The sequence below is a fragment of the Pogoniulus pusillus genome, chromosome 3 (assembly GCF_015220805.1).
Source record: "Pogoniulus pusillus isolate bPogPus1 chromosome 3, bPogPus1.pri, whole genome shotgun sequence".
In the NCBI taxonomy this organism is placed as follows: domain Eukaryota; kingdom Metazoa; phylum Chordata; class Aves; order Piciformes; family Lybiidae; genus Pogoniulus; species Pogoniulus pusillus.
Genome location: NC_087266.1, coordinates 567,728 through 582,765, shown reverse-complemented (window position 1 = coordinate 582,765; position 15,038 = coordinate 567,728). Strand labels below are relative to the sequence as shown.

Sequence of the window (15,038 nt, the reverse complement as noted above, 5' to 3'; positions counted from 1 at the left end):
CAGAGGTTCTGCCTACTCCTCCAAGCACAAGTGACAGAGGGTTGGTGGTGAGCAGGCTGCTTTCAGTGCAAGCACTACAGGCCAGCTTGCATTTTCACTGCTTTTTCTATCTCACTTCTCCCCCTCTCCTTCCTTTCCTCTCCATCTCCTATTGTCCCCCATCTTACTCCTTTTCTTTCCTTTCTCCTTCCTTTTCCCCATCTTTCTCTTTTCCTCTCCATCTCCATCCTCTACATCTCCTTATTTTTCTCTCCATCTCCTATTGTCCCCCATCTTATTCCTTTTATTTCTATCTCCTTCCTTTCCCCCATCTCCCTCCCTTTTCCTCTCCATCTCCCTCCCTTTTCCTCTCCATCTCCCTCCCTTTTCCTCTCCATCTCCCTCCCTTTTCCTCTCCATCTCCCTCCCTTTTCCTCTCCATCTCCCTCCCTTTTCCTCTCCATCTCCCTCCTTTCAGCACCACCTCCCCTTCCCCACCACACCTGCCCCTTTCCCACCCCACACTGCATTCTCCCCTTTCCCCCCAAACCCACAGCACCTGGGTCCTGTTGGAGTCTCCTCCCACCCCAGCTGCGACCACTTTGCCCTCCCTGCCCACTCCCCTATTTAATGGCCCCAGGCAAGGCAAGCCCCAAGCTTGCCCATTTGGGCAGAAGATCCTCCTCGGATCATCACTGGTGAGTGCCTGTGGTGCCCACTGGGTGACTGGTGGAGGGGATCCAAAGGCCGGGGGGCCTGCTTGGCCCCCCGGTCAGCTAGGGCTAGGCTCAGATGGTTGCTCTAACATCACTCACTGGTGGTGGCTGATTTTAGCTTCCAATTAGCTGCATTTATTTGCCAGTAGATCTCTTTTCTTTTTTCCAGGGTGATGAGCCAGAGCACACAGCAGTGCTCACTGTGAACAAAGCTTTCCATCTGCCTCTCACCTTCAGCTCCCTTTGAGCTCCTACTCTGTGAAAATAAAGTAGATGCTAAGCAGTGTTCATCACTGGGGCCTAAACATTCTGAGGCATTTTCAGCAATGGCAGGGGAAAAAAAATAATGGAACAACTTCAGGTGACACTCACAGTCCCTAAAAATGCAAGTACCAACTGGTAAGCCCTCAGCAAATTGAATATAAAGTCCTAGAGAAATGCTTTATTTGATTCTCTGTTTATGGGAAATTCATTTTATTTGACTTTTTTATTCGTAATATCAACTCTATTGCAGAGCAGAGCTTCTAGGTGCTCCCTGATGGTGCCATTGCTCTCAATTATTAATGCTGTGCTGTTGATGTATTGTCAGCCTTGTACATACATTCTATGAAAATGAGTTTTACAGTAGGCTGGGATTTATATGGGGGCTTGACAGACGCAGCTAATTCACCTAGACAGTCTTGTCAGTTTTAGGTTCATAAATAATTGATACTCGGGGCTTGGAGTTCAGCTACTGTTAGTGCTCCAGCTGTTAAATTTCAGCAGCATAATGGATGAATATTTGTTTATAATTTCTGTACATGGACCCCGTGTCAGATCCCAGGCCTCATTTGCATAGGTAGATTGAGACGTTGGCAGCGTAATGAGCGCATGAAGATGATGAATTGTTTTCCTCGGCGCCGGCGCCTTTCTGTAAATGTTTGATTAGTTTTGAATGGATTACTGTTAGATTATCTGGTTCAGGGGTTAAAGTGAGCAGCTCTCTGCTCCCAGAGCTTTGCTGATCCCTCGCTGACAGGTTTTAACACCCGTGCGGCGGCATGAGCGCCGCGGAGGCTGGGGGGTGTTGTTTGCAACAGCTGGTTAGTAATTAAGCATACGGTTTCCCTGCTCGGGAGTTGCTGGGGAAATTTAAATCAGGATGATTTGTTTACTGTAGTTTGAGGGAATGGCAGCTTCTACAAAAATAATGTACTTTTGCCCCTGAAGTGCTGGAGGTTCCCCCCCAGCCCCCCCCCCCCCCCCAATGGCGCTAATTAAAAATGAATAAGACACACACATACCCTCGGCTGGTTTACACCTCGGCAGGCAGATGCAATGCTGCTAAAAGCAGAGGCTCTTCTCTTTTCTCCTTCTGGAAATTAATGAGCAGTGCTCAGAACATCAACCCCCCTAACCTTTTCCATTGGCTGTCCCAAGCAGAGATGCTGAGGCAAACCAGATTCTCAACATCTGCCTTGTCAGAAGCTGGCCAGGGAGAAGCTGTGGGCTGTGAATGTTTGTACCACGCACAACTCCCAGCGGCTCGGACAGGGGGAGCGAGGAGGGGGAGCGCGGTGAGGAAATGACGCGGAGGAGCACAGGATCCATGCCAGTGAGAGTGCCCCGGGGGTTAAGGCTCGGCACATCTTAGCATGCCTTTAAGGGGACAGTGTATTGAACCAGCGAAGGGTGGGAAGCAGGCTGGGTCTGGCTTGCTGGGGGTTCCCGTGAGGATGGGATGAAGAGGAGCAGGTCATGCCGGCTCCCGTGCGCTTTCCGTGACGCAGGGGATGATGCGGGAGCCATCGCGGAGGGAAAGCATCACTGGCCCCTCCCGCTCAAACACAGCCCCTTACGTTCCTGTCTCCCGGCCGCTCCCTCCACGCCACCCCCGAGGCCAGCGGCCCTCCCTCGCCCGAGGTCTGGCAGAGCAGCTACTTAATGGAAAGCCTGAGCGGGCAGAGCTCCGCGGAGCCGCGCCGCGTTCTGTCAGCGCCGCGCACGGCTCGCCCGGCTTGTCTGGCGATCATGTCGGTGATTATATGGGTAATGAAACACGTGCTCTTTTTGTCTGTGCCTCTGATTAATCTGCTTTCCATTTAGCCGTGATTTATGGCGCTCAACTGTTGAGGTGAGCGCCGGCCCATCAGTTCCGTAGCCTATTACGAGCGCCGCGACGGCGAAATGCCTGCGAGGCTTGAACTGTTTCTTGACAGCCAGGCTTCCCGCTACATTCCCTCCAATCTGTTTTGCTTCCTGGTGTGACCTTTCATACAGTAAAATACATTAGTTGAATAGCAGAGTCTCATTAAAAGAGTGAATTAACCGGAGAGTCTTTTTAACTAAATGACAGCCAGAGGAGCGAGCGCTAATAGCCACGGGCGCTCGGAAACTTAACTCATGAATCAGGCTGTTAATACTGCTCGCCGCCCCCAGCGCTAAGGGCACCGCGCTCTCCGCTTGCTCTCATAAGAAGAAAAGCTCATTACTTTCCTCCTGATGGGGGAGAAAGAGTGAGCGAGCAATAATAAAGCTTGAATTTTTCAATACCGTTAAAAATGGGGCTGACAGATTGCCGACAATAGGAGCAAGGGGCTAGGCGGCGCGGCGAGAGCCGCTGAATTAGCGCCGCCATAGATCATGCAATCTAATTAAATCAACCCGGAGAACGAAAATTAGTTTTCTGTGAGTGAAATGGCCTTTGAAAGAGAGCTATTAAATGAACTGTGGAGCATTAATTAAATAATTCACAGTGAGGGATTTTGCATTTATACAAAAATCGTGCACTTAATTGTCCATGCTGTATTACAGAGCTGGCCTTATGTTAACAATGTGTCTAAAGCACACTTAGCGGAGCGCAGCAGCAGCCTCGCCTCAATGCCGCTCACCAAGTTTTGAGGCTCGCTCAAAGGAAGCCAGGAGGAGGAGGAGGAGGCCGCAGGAGGAAGTGCACAATTGAGCCCCGCGCCGCGCTAATCCCCCGCGCGTGTGACGACTTGTTCCAGCCCTTCTTCTCTCCCCTGGTGGAATGACATTAGGGCTTCTGGATTTTAATTAAGCAGGAGCTGCAATTTCTCATGCGCCAGCCAGAGGAAATCTCTTCAGATCGCCTGGAAATAGCACACGAGTGGAAATCGTGGGGCAAAGGCTGCGCTGTGCCTGGGGGGACTGTGCTAGTTTGAGCCTAGTTAGAATGCTTTGGTGAGAGCAGTTAGCTTGCAGGCTGTGAAGAGGAAACAATGCTGATGTCTGCTGCACTCATAGGCTTGCTGAGATGGATAAGAACGAGAACCCAAACATGGATAACAGAATTGCTTTCTGGGCTTTGGCTGAACTCTCTCTCACCTAACCTGCCGTCTGTGTGACTAATCCATCTGCTTCCTAACCCCCCTGGCTGACCCTCCAAACTACCTTAAACATAAGGCAAGATCTGGGGTAAGAGAGAGGGGTGGGAGGGTGGTTGGGAGCCTCTCCTGGGGTCTCAGGTTTCTGGGAGGGCTGTGGTGCTTCTGTATGAACTTTTAACTGGTATATTGCTGTGTGTAGCTGTATCTGTTGTAACTATCTGCTTGTATGTTGTGCTAAGCTGTAAATAAAAAGCTTCAGTCACTTTCCAGAGCCTCTGAGTCCAGTCTGGCTGATTTCCTAAGTTGGGGAGGGGGGGGGGGGGAGACGGACAATGCTATATAACACACATCACAGAGGGACACATCCAGACAGCCCTTGGAAGTCTCCAGGGAAAGAGACTCCACAACCTCTCTGGGCAGCCTGTGCCAGTGCTCTGTGACCCTTACAGTAAAGAAGTTCCCCCTTGTGTTGAGCTGGAACCCCCTGTGCTGCAGCTTCCATCCATTGCTGCTTGTCCTGTGCCAGGGAGCAGTGGACAGAGCCTGTCCCCCCACCCTCCCCACTCCTGGCAGCCCTCAGATACTTATAAACATTTATCAAATCCCCTCTCAGTCTTCTCTTCTCCAGACTAAGCAGCCCCAGGTCCCTCAGCCTCTCCTCATCAGCCATGCCCTCCAGTCCCCTCATCATCCTCATAGCCTACTGCTGGACCCTCTCCAGCAGATCCCTGTCCCTCTGCAACTGGGGAGCCCAAAACTGAAGGCAGTACTCCAGATGAGGTCTCCCCAGGGCAGAGTAGAGGGGGAGGAGAACCTCCCTTGATCTGCTGGACACACTCTTCCTAGTACACCCCAGGATCCCATTGGCCTTCTTGGCCATGAGAGCTAGGCTCAAACTAGCACAGTCTGGCTAGATAATCTTGAACAGAAGATGGATGTGATGGAGTTAAAAAAATGTCTTCTGATATTTCAAAGCATGTTCCCAAACTTGGTTCCATCTTGAGACCAAATCCCTGTGAAGGGTGAGGTGGGCACCTGCAGGGTGTGACAGGAACTTAGAAGTTAGAAAGAGGGCAAGTAAGTGCTCCCCACCTCACCAACAGCTGTCAGAAGGGGATTTCCTAATGGGCAGAAGAGGTGAGCAGCATCTGGAGCCTTTGCTCTGCAAGGCAGAGGGAGAGCTGTTGTCACCTCTCAGCGGCAGTGGCAGGATGGCTGCAGCTGCTGTGAGATGCTAGCCTGGGTTTGCTGTCCTGGCTCGCAGCCTGCTAACCTTCTGAAGTGTCTGCTGCCATGCACCGCGGTGGCCTGTGCTGCTGCTGGCTGTGAGCAAGCATGCCCTGGGTGAATGCAGAACCACAGCACCATGCAGGCTGGCACAGCCCCTCAGCATCACCAAGTCCATCCTAGAACCCCACTCTGCAAGGTTCACCTTAAACCACAGCCCCAGGCACCACATCCAAACCACCCTGAAACACATCCAGGCTGGGTGACTCCGCCACCTCCCTGGGCAGCTCATTCCAGTCCCTGACCACTCTCTCTATGAAAAACTTTGTCCTAATGTCCAATCTAAACCTCCTCAGTCTCAGCTTGAGGCCATTCCCCCTTCTTCTGTCTCCAGCTACCTGTGAGAAGAGCCCAGCAGCAGCCTCTCCGCTATGTCACTCTGGGTAGTTGTAGACAGAAATTCTGCCTCTGACAGCTCTGAGAGGTGAAAAAGAGACCCACACTCATGCAAGAGAGCTGCAGGTAGGTTAACCCTCATGGTGACTACCCATGAACCACTTGGCCATGAGCTGCTGACACAGACCTTGGCAAGAGCTGGAGGTGTGCTGCTTTGCTCTCACATGCACCCTGCACGTAATCCACTGAGCCTGGCACCAGCAAGGTGTGCTCAGGAGGCAACACCAGCAGAGGCATCTCTTGCTGGAGGGCTGCTAAGTTGCTAGGTCTTGTAGGAAAAAAAATGAGAGAGGCAAAAGTCTCTTTAGAGCTGAAGCTGCCTCTGCTGTGAAGGAGAATAAAAATGTTCCCAGAGTATATTGATGGCAAGAGAAGGAGCAAGGACAAGCTCCAGTCCTTTTTGGAGAGGGGAATATAGTGACAAAGGATGAGGAAAAGGCAGAGGTGCTTAACACCTTCTTTGTCTCAATCTTCATTAGTGGGACAGGTTGTCTCCAGGACAGGTGGACTGAGCTGGCAGATGGAGTCAGGGACCAGTGTAGTCCCCCTGTAATCCAGAGGTAAGCATTAAGGGACCTGCTGAGCCACTTGGATCCTCACAAGTCCATGGGACCGGATGCTCTGCTGCTGCCCCAGCTCCTGTCTGCCACAGAAAACGTTCCCAAGTGGCACACAGGCTGCAGTGCCAAATGGCTGCAGTGCCACATTGCCATCTGCTCTCTGCTGAGCTGTGGTGCCCATGCAAGAGCAGCAAGAGCCTGCCAATGCTCTTTCCTGTGCAGGGATGTCAAACCCTTCAATCAGTCGCATCATTACTCCTCATACTGAGCATATTCAGTTTATTCAGTCGTAACAAAGCATTTCCAGCACTGAGGGTTTCTTGTTTCCCAACCACTCACTCATTTCAATTCCAATTCTTATTGCCTTTAAAAAATGGATCCTTTGTCTTGATCCCAGATGAAAGCTAAGAGAACAAAATGCTTCATTAGCTGGATAAGGAGAAATGAAGATTTGTTCCTCAGATGAGGCAAGTGAAAGTATTTGTCCTACTGCACTGCAAAGCTGGAAGTGCTGGAAGGCTGAATTTCCAGCTGTTTCCTTCAGCAGCCTCACAAAGGTTTGGAGAGACTCTGTAAGGCTGCTGGAAATGCCAGCTAGATCTCTGGGTCACCCTGCCTGGCCAGGCAAGACACAGCTCCCAGCCTGAAAGTACTGCTGCATGTCACAGAATCAGGCAGGGCTGGAAGGCAGCACAAGAAGCAGGCAGTGCCAATCCCCTGCCATGCCCAGGCACACCCTACCCTAGAGCAGGCTGCACACAGCCTCAGCCAACCTGGCCTCAAACACCTCCAGCCATGGGGCCTCAACCACCTCCCTGGGCAACCCCTGCCAGCCTCTCACCACTCTCCTGCTCAACAACTTCCTCCTCACCTCCAGCCTCACTCTCCACACCTACACCTTTGCTTCATTCCCCCCACTCCTGACACTCCCTCACACCCTCACAAGTCCCTCCCCAGCTCTTTTGGAGCCCCCTTCAGATGCTGGAAGGCCACAAGAAGGTCCCCTGGGAGCCTCCTCTGCTCCAGCCTGCACAGCCCCAACTCTTTCAGGCTGTGCTCACAGCAGAGCTGCTGCAGCCTCTCAGCATCCTCCTGGCCCTGCTCTGGTCACTCTCCAGCATCTCCACAGCCCTCTTGTCCCAGGGGCTCCAGAGCTGGATGCAGGACTCCAGCTGGGGTCTCATCAGAGCAGAGCAGAGGGGGAGAATCCCCTCCCTGGCCCTGCTGGCCACACTGCTGCTGCTGCAGCCCAGGCTCTGCTTGGCTTTCTGGGCTGCAAGTGCACACTGCTGGCTCCTGCTGAGCTTCTCCTCCACCAGCACCCCCAAGTTCCTCTCCTCAGGGCTGCTCTCCAGCCACTCACTGCCCAGCCTGGAGTTGTGTTTGATCTTGACAAAGGGATTAAGGAGCATGGAAATAGCTTCATCTGCACAGACACTGCCAAAATACTGTGTGGAACTTACTGGGAATTGTTTGTGCTCAACAAACAAACAAAACTTCTTTGAGGTGCAGCCTTCAGCTACTTCAGGCTTCTTCTTCATGAAGTCTGCAGATGGCACCAAGCTGTGTGGCACACAGCCAGGTGGGGTTGGTCTCTTCTTCCAGGCAAGCAGCAACAGAACAAGGGGACACAGCCTCGAGCTGTGGCAGGGCAGGTCTAGGCTGGATGTCAGGAGGAAGTTGCTGGCAGAGAGAGTGATTGGCATTGCAATGGGCTGCCCAGGGAGGTGGTGGAGTGGCTGTGGCTGGAGGTGTTGCAGCCAAGCCTGACTGGGGCACTTAGTGCCATGGTCTGGTTGAGAGGACAGGGCTGGGTGCTAGGTTGGGCTGGATGAGTTGGAGCTCTCTTCCAGCCTGCTTGATTCTATGATTCCATGGCCTCTTCCCTCTGCACTCTTGGAGCTGCTGTCTTGATGAAGGAGTTCAAAGGACAGAAGAGTGAAGGAAGGGCTGCTCTGTCTAACCCTGTCCAGAAGAGTGTAGTTTACACCCCTGCAGCCTCCCTGGAGGGGATGCTCTGTTTGAAGTCCCCCTGTGCCAGGGTGCCTCACTTTAAGTCCCGTTCCAGGCCAGGTGGAGTGGGGCTCTGAGCAATCTGCTCTAGCTGACAGTGTCCTTACTGACTGCAGGTCAGACCAGGTGACATTTAAAGGTCCCTTCCAAGCAGACCCCTCAGGTTGTATCAGCGAGGAAGCAGCTGAGATGCCTGCAGAGACAAACTGAAACAGAAGCATGAAGCCCCCACTGGCATTTAGGAAGGCTCCAAATGAATTCACAAATATCACTTTCAATTTCAAGTGTGTGCTTCATTATTGCACTGAACCATTTGAGCTGCTTTAGTTTCAGACTATGGAACTGGGTGCACGATGTGGAAGAATCACAGTGAGGAAGAGCTGAGCACCACTGAGGGCAGAAGCACAGTGGGGGGAGTGATGCATGCACCCAGCCTCTCAACACCACCCAGGTTTCATAGTTGGAGAGATCAGGAGTAGAAAAGGGCTGAGACCTGTGGCAGGAGCATGAGAAAGTTGATGTGAAAGGATTTAGGTGCTCTTTGAAAGCAGCTGTAGGGGTTTGGATGAGCACAGCAAGGCAGCAGCAGTCCTTGGAGTTGGATGCTGGGTTAGTTCTGAGGCCTTACAGTGATTGGTGAATGCAGAAGTCACTACACCTGCTGTGTGCTAGAAAGGTGAGCAACAACAAGCAGGACACACTAAGCAGAGAGAAAGTTCCGGACAAAGCAGCTTGATTAATCCTCAGGCACGTGCCTGACCTTCTGTGCTTCATCTCAATTTAAGTCTGTTGGGCTGTGCCTCTTGCCTCAGGGAAGCAGGGACAGGATTGGCATTGCACACCTTTATTGCTGCCTCTGTTTAATATCCAGCATCCAAGACAGTCATCATTCAAGCCCAAATGAAGTTCCCAAAGATTCTGGCCCAGCTGAGAAGCCAAAGCTTTATGGCTCTGTCCCTTACCTACTGCATTATCTATAACCTCTGCCTGGCTGGAAATGAGCTGCTAGTCAGCATGGCACAGGACCAGCGGGCTATATATCACTGGCTAATGTAGGAATGTGTCATTCAATATGCTCCACAACTTGCTATTAAGAATTAATCATCCCCCTTCTTGAACAGGCTCTCCAATGTGCTCCAAAGAGTTGGCATTTCTGAAAGGCTTCCTGGCCAGCACAGCCATCTGTCCTGGTAGCTGGTGTGTCAGAAGCAAACTGAGCAGGGAATGTTAATACAGAGCCTCACCATGCCCTAGCAACAACTTCTGACCCTTGCCAGCCCAGAAGACTCCTTGCTGCATGAGAGCAGTGGTCCTCCTTGCCAGTAACCAGACAACAGCAACAGGAGGTGCTCCTCAGGGCAGTGCAGGGAGGTTGGGCACCGGCTGCAGGGCACTGCCTTTGCCCAGTGCCTTCGTCCATCACAAGGTGCACCACTAGCAGCTTTCATAGTCCTGCTGTAGGAGCTTGCTGCCCAGCAATCTGCCTGATGCTTTTCTGGGCCTGCTGCTGCTTTAGCAGGAAGTTCCTGGCAGAGAGAGTGATTGACATTGGAATGGGCTGCCCAGGGAGGTGGTGGAGTGGCCGTGGCTGGAGGTGTTGCAGCCAAGCCTGGCTGGGGCACTTAGTGCCGTGGTCTGGTTGGTTGGGCAGGGCTGGGTGCTAGGTTGGGCTGGCTGAGCTTGGAGCTCTCTTCCAGCCTGCTTGATTCTATGATTCTCTCTCACTCCAGACTGTCCTGTAGGAGGAGTGCCAGAGGATCACCACCCAGCAGAGGCTGTCTTCTGCTTCAAACAGACCTACTGGTTTCCAACAATTCCCTCTTCTTCTGCCCCTGCAGAGCTTGGCACAGATCATCTGCACTCTGACCCCTCAGTCACAGTGCCACCTTCAAATCCTTACAAGCTTGGTGGATCTCTCTCCTTTCCCCTCCTTATATAGCCCTTCCCTTCCACATTCCTGTTTGGGATCCATTTGGATTAGCCTAAGTGGATGTTTGACAAGGCAGGTGGACAGGTTTGGCTTAGAAACTGTGGGGCTGTCCCAGTATAGGCATCTGCTGTCATGTGAGCCCTGCCCGTGGCAGGGGAGTTGGAACTAGAAGAGCCTTGAGGTCCCTTCCAGCCTCGACTGATTCTGTGCTTCTGACTCTCACATCCAACTGCTGTGAGGTCCAGGTGGAACACTGCAGCACAGTGAACGAGGACAGGATGTGGTGATGGAAGTGACTCTCTCCTTCTGTCTGCTGGGTCCCTCTCCTGAACTGCTGCAGATGTTCATCACTGCTCTTCAGCAACTTCTCTTCCCTGCTGAAGTGATTTAGTAGCACAACCCTGTGCAAAGCAAACATGGAATGTCCTGAATGCTTTCAGAGGCAGGGCACCTGAAGCCAGGGCACCTGAAGCCAGGGCACCTGAAGCCAGGGCACCTGCCAGCAACCATGCTCAGAAAGCTACAGCCTGCTTGGAGAGGATCTGAACCACACAGAAGAGGACCTCCTCTGGCAACCACTAAGCAGTCTGATGTCTGCTTATGTTGCCTGGGAGTAATGAAAACAAAACCCAGCACCTGTTAGGAAAATGAGGCTTACAAGAGCTTGTTCTTACCCTGAGGACACTGCACACGAGCAAGCTCTAACCTTAGGAGAGCTTCTCATCATCTGTCCTGGCTGATGCCATCGCAGACAACAGCCTCACATCAGGAGAGGGACTTGGGGGTGCTGCTGGAGGAGAAGATCAGCAGGAGCCAGCAGTGTGCACTTGCAGCCCAGAGAGCCAAGCAGAGCCTGGGCTGCAGCAGCAGCAGTGTGGCCAGCAGGGCCAGGGAGGGGATTCTCCCCCTCTGCTCTGCTCTGCTGAGACCCCACCTGGAGTCCTGCGTTCAGCTCTGGAGCCCCTGGGACAAGAGGGCTGTGGAGATGCTGGAGAGTGTCCAGAGCAGGGCCAGGAGGATGCTGAGAGGGCTGCAGCAGCTCTGCTGTGAGCACAGCCTGAAAGAGTTGGGGCTGTGCAGGCTGGAGCAGAGGAGGCTCCCAGGGGACCTTCTTGTGGCCTTCCAGCAGCTGAAGGGGGCTCAAAAAAATCTGGGGAGGGACTTGTGAGGGTGTGAGGGAGTGTCAGGAGTGGGGGGAATGGAGCAAAGGTGGAGGTGTGGAGAGTGAGGCTGGAGGTGAGGAGGAAGTTGTTGAGCAGGAGAGTGGTGAGAGGCTGGCAGGGGTTGCCCAGGGAGGTGGTTGAGGCCCCATGGCTGGAGGTGTTTGAGGCCAGGCTGGCTGAGGCTGTGTGCAGCCTGCTCTAGGGTAGGGTGTCCCTGGGCATGGCAGGGGGTTGGCACTGGCTGCTCCTTGTGGTCCCTTCCAGCTCTGCCTGTTTCTATGGTCCTCTGGTTCTATGGATCAATGACTTGAGCATCTCTGAGCATCCAGTAATTTCTATCACTTTCCATCAATGTTTGGGCTCTGGGAGGGACTCAGCCTGTAACAAATGTGCTGCAGATGCTCTAACAAGAGCGGAGCAGATGCAAGTGTAGTGAATATTGAGTTCTAAAGCTGTCCTGCAGTGATTTGTGGCTGTGTCACTGCAAATATTTTTCAATGTCACTGCCTAAGCCCTGGCTGTCACCAGCGTGGTCAGCTGGGGAATAGAAGGCCTAACGCTGTGATCTCGGTATTAATGGCAGCTGTTGAGAGTGGCAGAGGTGATGAAGTGTTGTTTGGTTATTGGTGCCATGCTTTTGCTGCAGGACATTATTATAAGCTGTTGTGGGCTTTTGTCAGGTCTCAGTCACCCACCCAATAGCATATGCAGAAACGTGCTGCAAAGAGCCCTGGCAGGAAGGCATCTTTTGTTTGGCTGCTCCTTGGGTTTCTTGGATTGCAGAGTGTGCCTAGACCCACACAAGGCTCACACCATAGCCAAAAGGAGCTTGGTGCCTGCCTGTGCTGTGCACTTCATTCTCCTGCAGCTTGGGCCTGCTTGTTTTGGTGCCATTCATAGAACGTCAGGAGCTGGAAGGGACCTCCAAAGCTCATCTACTCCAACCCCCATGGCAGAGCAGGAACACCCGGAGCAGATCACACAGGAATGCATCCAGGTGGTTCCTGACTATCTCCAGAGAGGGACACTCCACACCCACCCTGGGCAGCCTCTGCCAGGGCTCTGTCACCCTCACAGGGAAAAAATTCTTCCTCAGCACCTCATGGAACCTTCTGTGCCTCAGCTTCCACCCATTGCCCCTCGTCCTGTCATCTAATTAAAGCTTTTAACTTCAATCTGGCATCTTCCTTCACTTAAGTTGCAGCATGATGGCTTAAAAGAGACCTTTGCATTGGTTCCCTGCCCCTCCTTTATTTTCCAGTGTTTTTCTCACCAAAGACTTGGGGAGCAGAGTTTGCCTTTCCTTCCCCAAAGTGCAGCACAGCCTTTGCCTCCGCTTCCACCCATTGCCCTTTGTCCTGTCGCTGGCATCACCCAGCAGAGCCTGGCTCCAGCCTCCCTGCACACAGTGATAAATGTGAATGAGGTCACCCCTTAGAATCACAGAATCAGCCAGGCTGGAAGAGAGCTCCAGGCTCAGCCAGCCCAACCTAGCACCCAGCCCTGCCCAACCAACCAGACCATGGCACTAAGTGCCCCAGCCAGCCTTGGCTGCAACACCTCCAACCACGGCCACTCCACCACCTCCCTGGGCAGCCCATTCCAATGCCAATCACTCTCTCTGCCAGGAACTTCCTTCTAACATCCTGAGATCCACCTGTGTCCCCTCCCGGGTAAAGAGCCCGGCTCTCTCGGGTCAATGCTCATCTCCAACTGGAGTAACACAGCACAAAGCCTGCGCTCCGGGGAGGGCTGGCAGCTGCTGGAGGGACTGCTCCTCTGCTGCCCCGCGCAGCCCTGGTGTCTGCTGGGCTGCTGCTCCTCCTCCTGCCGCGCATGTATATTTTACACCCGCGCTAGTGGAAGCGGCGTGGGGGTGCGCAGCAGAGAGAGCCCAGCCCGTCTGGGAGGTGAATTTATGTGTCTCTCTCTTTCATTATTCCCCAGACCAGTACAAGGAGAAACAGAGATATAAAAGCTTCCACAGTATCCTGTTTTGCCAGCCTGCGCTCCAGGAGGGGCACGCCAGGGTGGCTTGCCCCCCTTGGCACCAGCAGAGCGCAAACGAACGCCGCTGCCTGCTTCTGACCTAGCGGTTACCCGCAGGGCAGCCTCCCGGGCACCGCCAGGGCAGCTGCAGGCTACAGCTGTTTGGAGGCACACGGGCAGCGGCAGCTCAAACTGGGCGCGGAACCTCTTCTTAACACACACACACATATATATGTACAGGGACATATATAGTTAGGTGGTGAGAGATTAGATATAAATCAATATTTGCTGTGTTAATACATCCACCTTTAAAACAGCTGCACAAAGTCAGACGGGGAGAGGTTAAAAGCACACATAGTTACTGCATGCAGAAAGAGAAGAGATAGAAACCGTTAGATGGGGAGAGTTTCAGTAAGTAGAAATAACTATTTGCTGTACAAATACAGAGATATAAAAACATATCGAATTAGACGGGGAGGGGTTCAATATAGAGACTAAATAAACAAATAAATACCGATTTGCTATATACATATGATTTATATATATATATATATATATAAAATTGGATGGGGAGAGTTTAAATAGATCTAAATAAGTAACTATTTACTATATAAACACAGAAATATAAACCCATATAAAATTAGGCGGGGAAGGTTTAAATATATAGACTAAATAAATAAATACATATTTGCTATATACATATGAAATATATATATATAAAATTAGATGGGGAGAGTTTAAATAGATCTAAATCAATAACTATTTACTATATAAATACATGAATATAAAAACATAAAATTAGATGGAGAGGGTTTAAATATATAGACTAAATAAATAAATAAATGCATATTTGCTATATGCATGTGAAATATATATACATATATATAAAATTAGATGGGGAGAGTTTAAATAGATCTAAATGAATAACTATTTACTATATAAATACATAAATACGAAAATACATAAAATTAGATGGGGAGAGTTTAAATATATAAAATAATAAATAAATAAATAGCATCTATAAATATATAAAAAATAAATATATATACAAGATAAAAATATATACATATATAAAATAAATAAATGTTTCCTAAATAATTATGAAATATATATATATAAAATTAGATGCTGAGAGTTTGGATCTATAGACAAAAGTAAAAGATATATATTTAATATATATATTTAAATAAATATATAATATATATTAAAAAATTAATGGTGAGAGTTTAAATAAATATGAATAAATAAATGTTTCCTATATAAATATATAAATATAAAAAATATTTAAAATTAGATGGGGAGAGGTTAAATATACGGTCTAAATAAATAAAGTTTTATTATATAAATATGAAATATATATATATATATAATTAGATGGTGAAACTTGAAATGTATATATAAATAAAGATATAACTATTTTATAGATATATATATAAAATTGGGTGGTAAGAGATTAAATATAAATAAATGAATGTTTACTATGTTAATATATAAATATAATATATATAAAAAAATTAGATGGTGAGAGTTGAAATCTATAGACAAAATAAATATTTACTATGTGCATATTAAAAATATATATATAGAAAATTAGATGGTGAGAGTTTAAATCTATAGACTAAATAAATAAATAAATAATTGTTTACTATGGAAATTTAAAAGATACACATAGAAAT

At 50.0% G+C, this 15,038-nt stretch overlaps 1 long non-coding RNA gene across 2 annotated transcripts; it reads left to right on the top strand.

The window, feature by feature from the left end:
- The first annotated feature begins 642 nt into the window (after positions 1-642).
- LOC135173324 (uncharacterized) lies at positions 643-4,106 on the top strand. Of its 2 annotated transcripts, XR_010301289.1 has the most exons (3): positions 643-677; positions 865-1,094; positions 3,489-4,106. It is a non-coding gene; the product is annotated as an uncharacterized LOC135173324 (long non-coding RNA). The 2 variants fall into 2 exon arrangements; XR_010301287.1 differs by lacking the exon at positions 3,489-4,106 and having other exon boundaries at positions 865-1,146.
- The last annotated feature ends 10,932 nt before the right edge of the window (positions 4,107-15,038 follow it).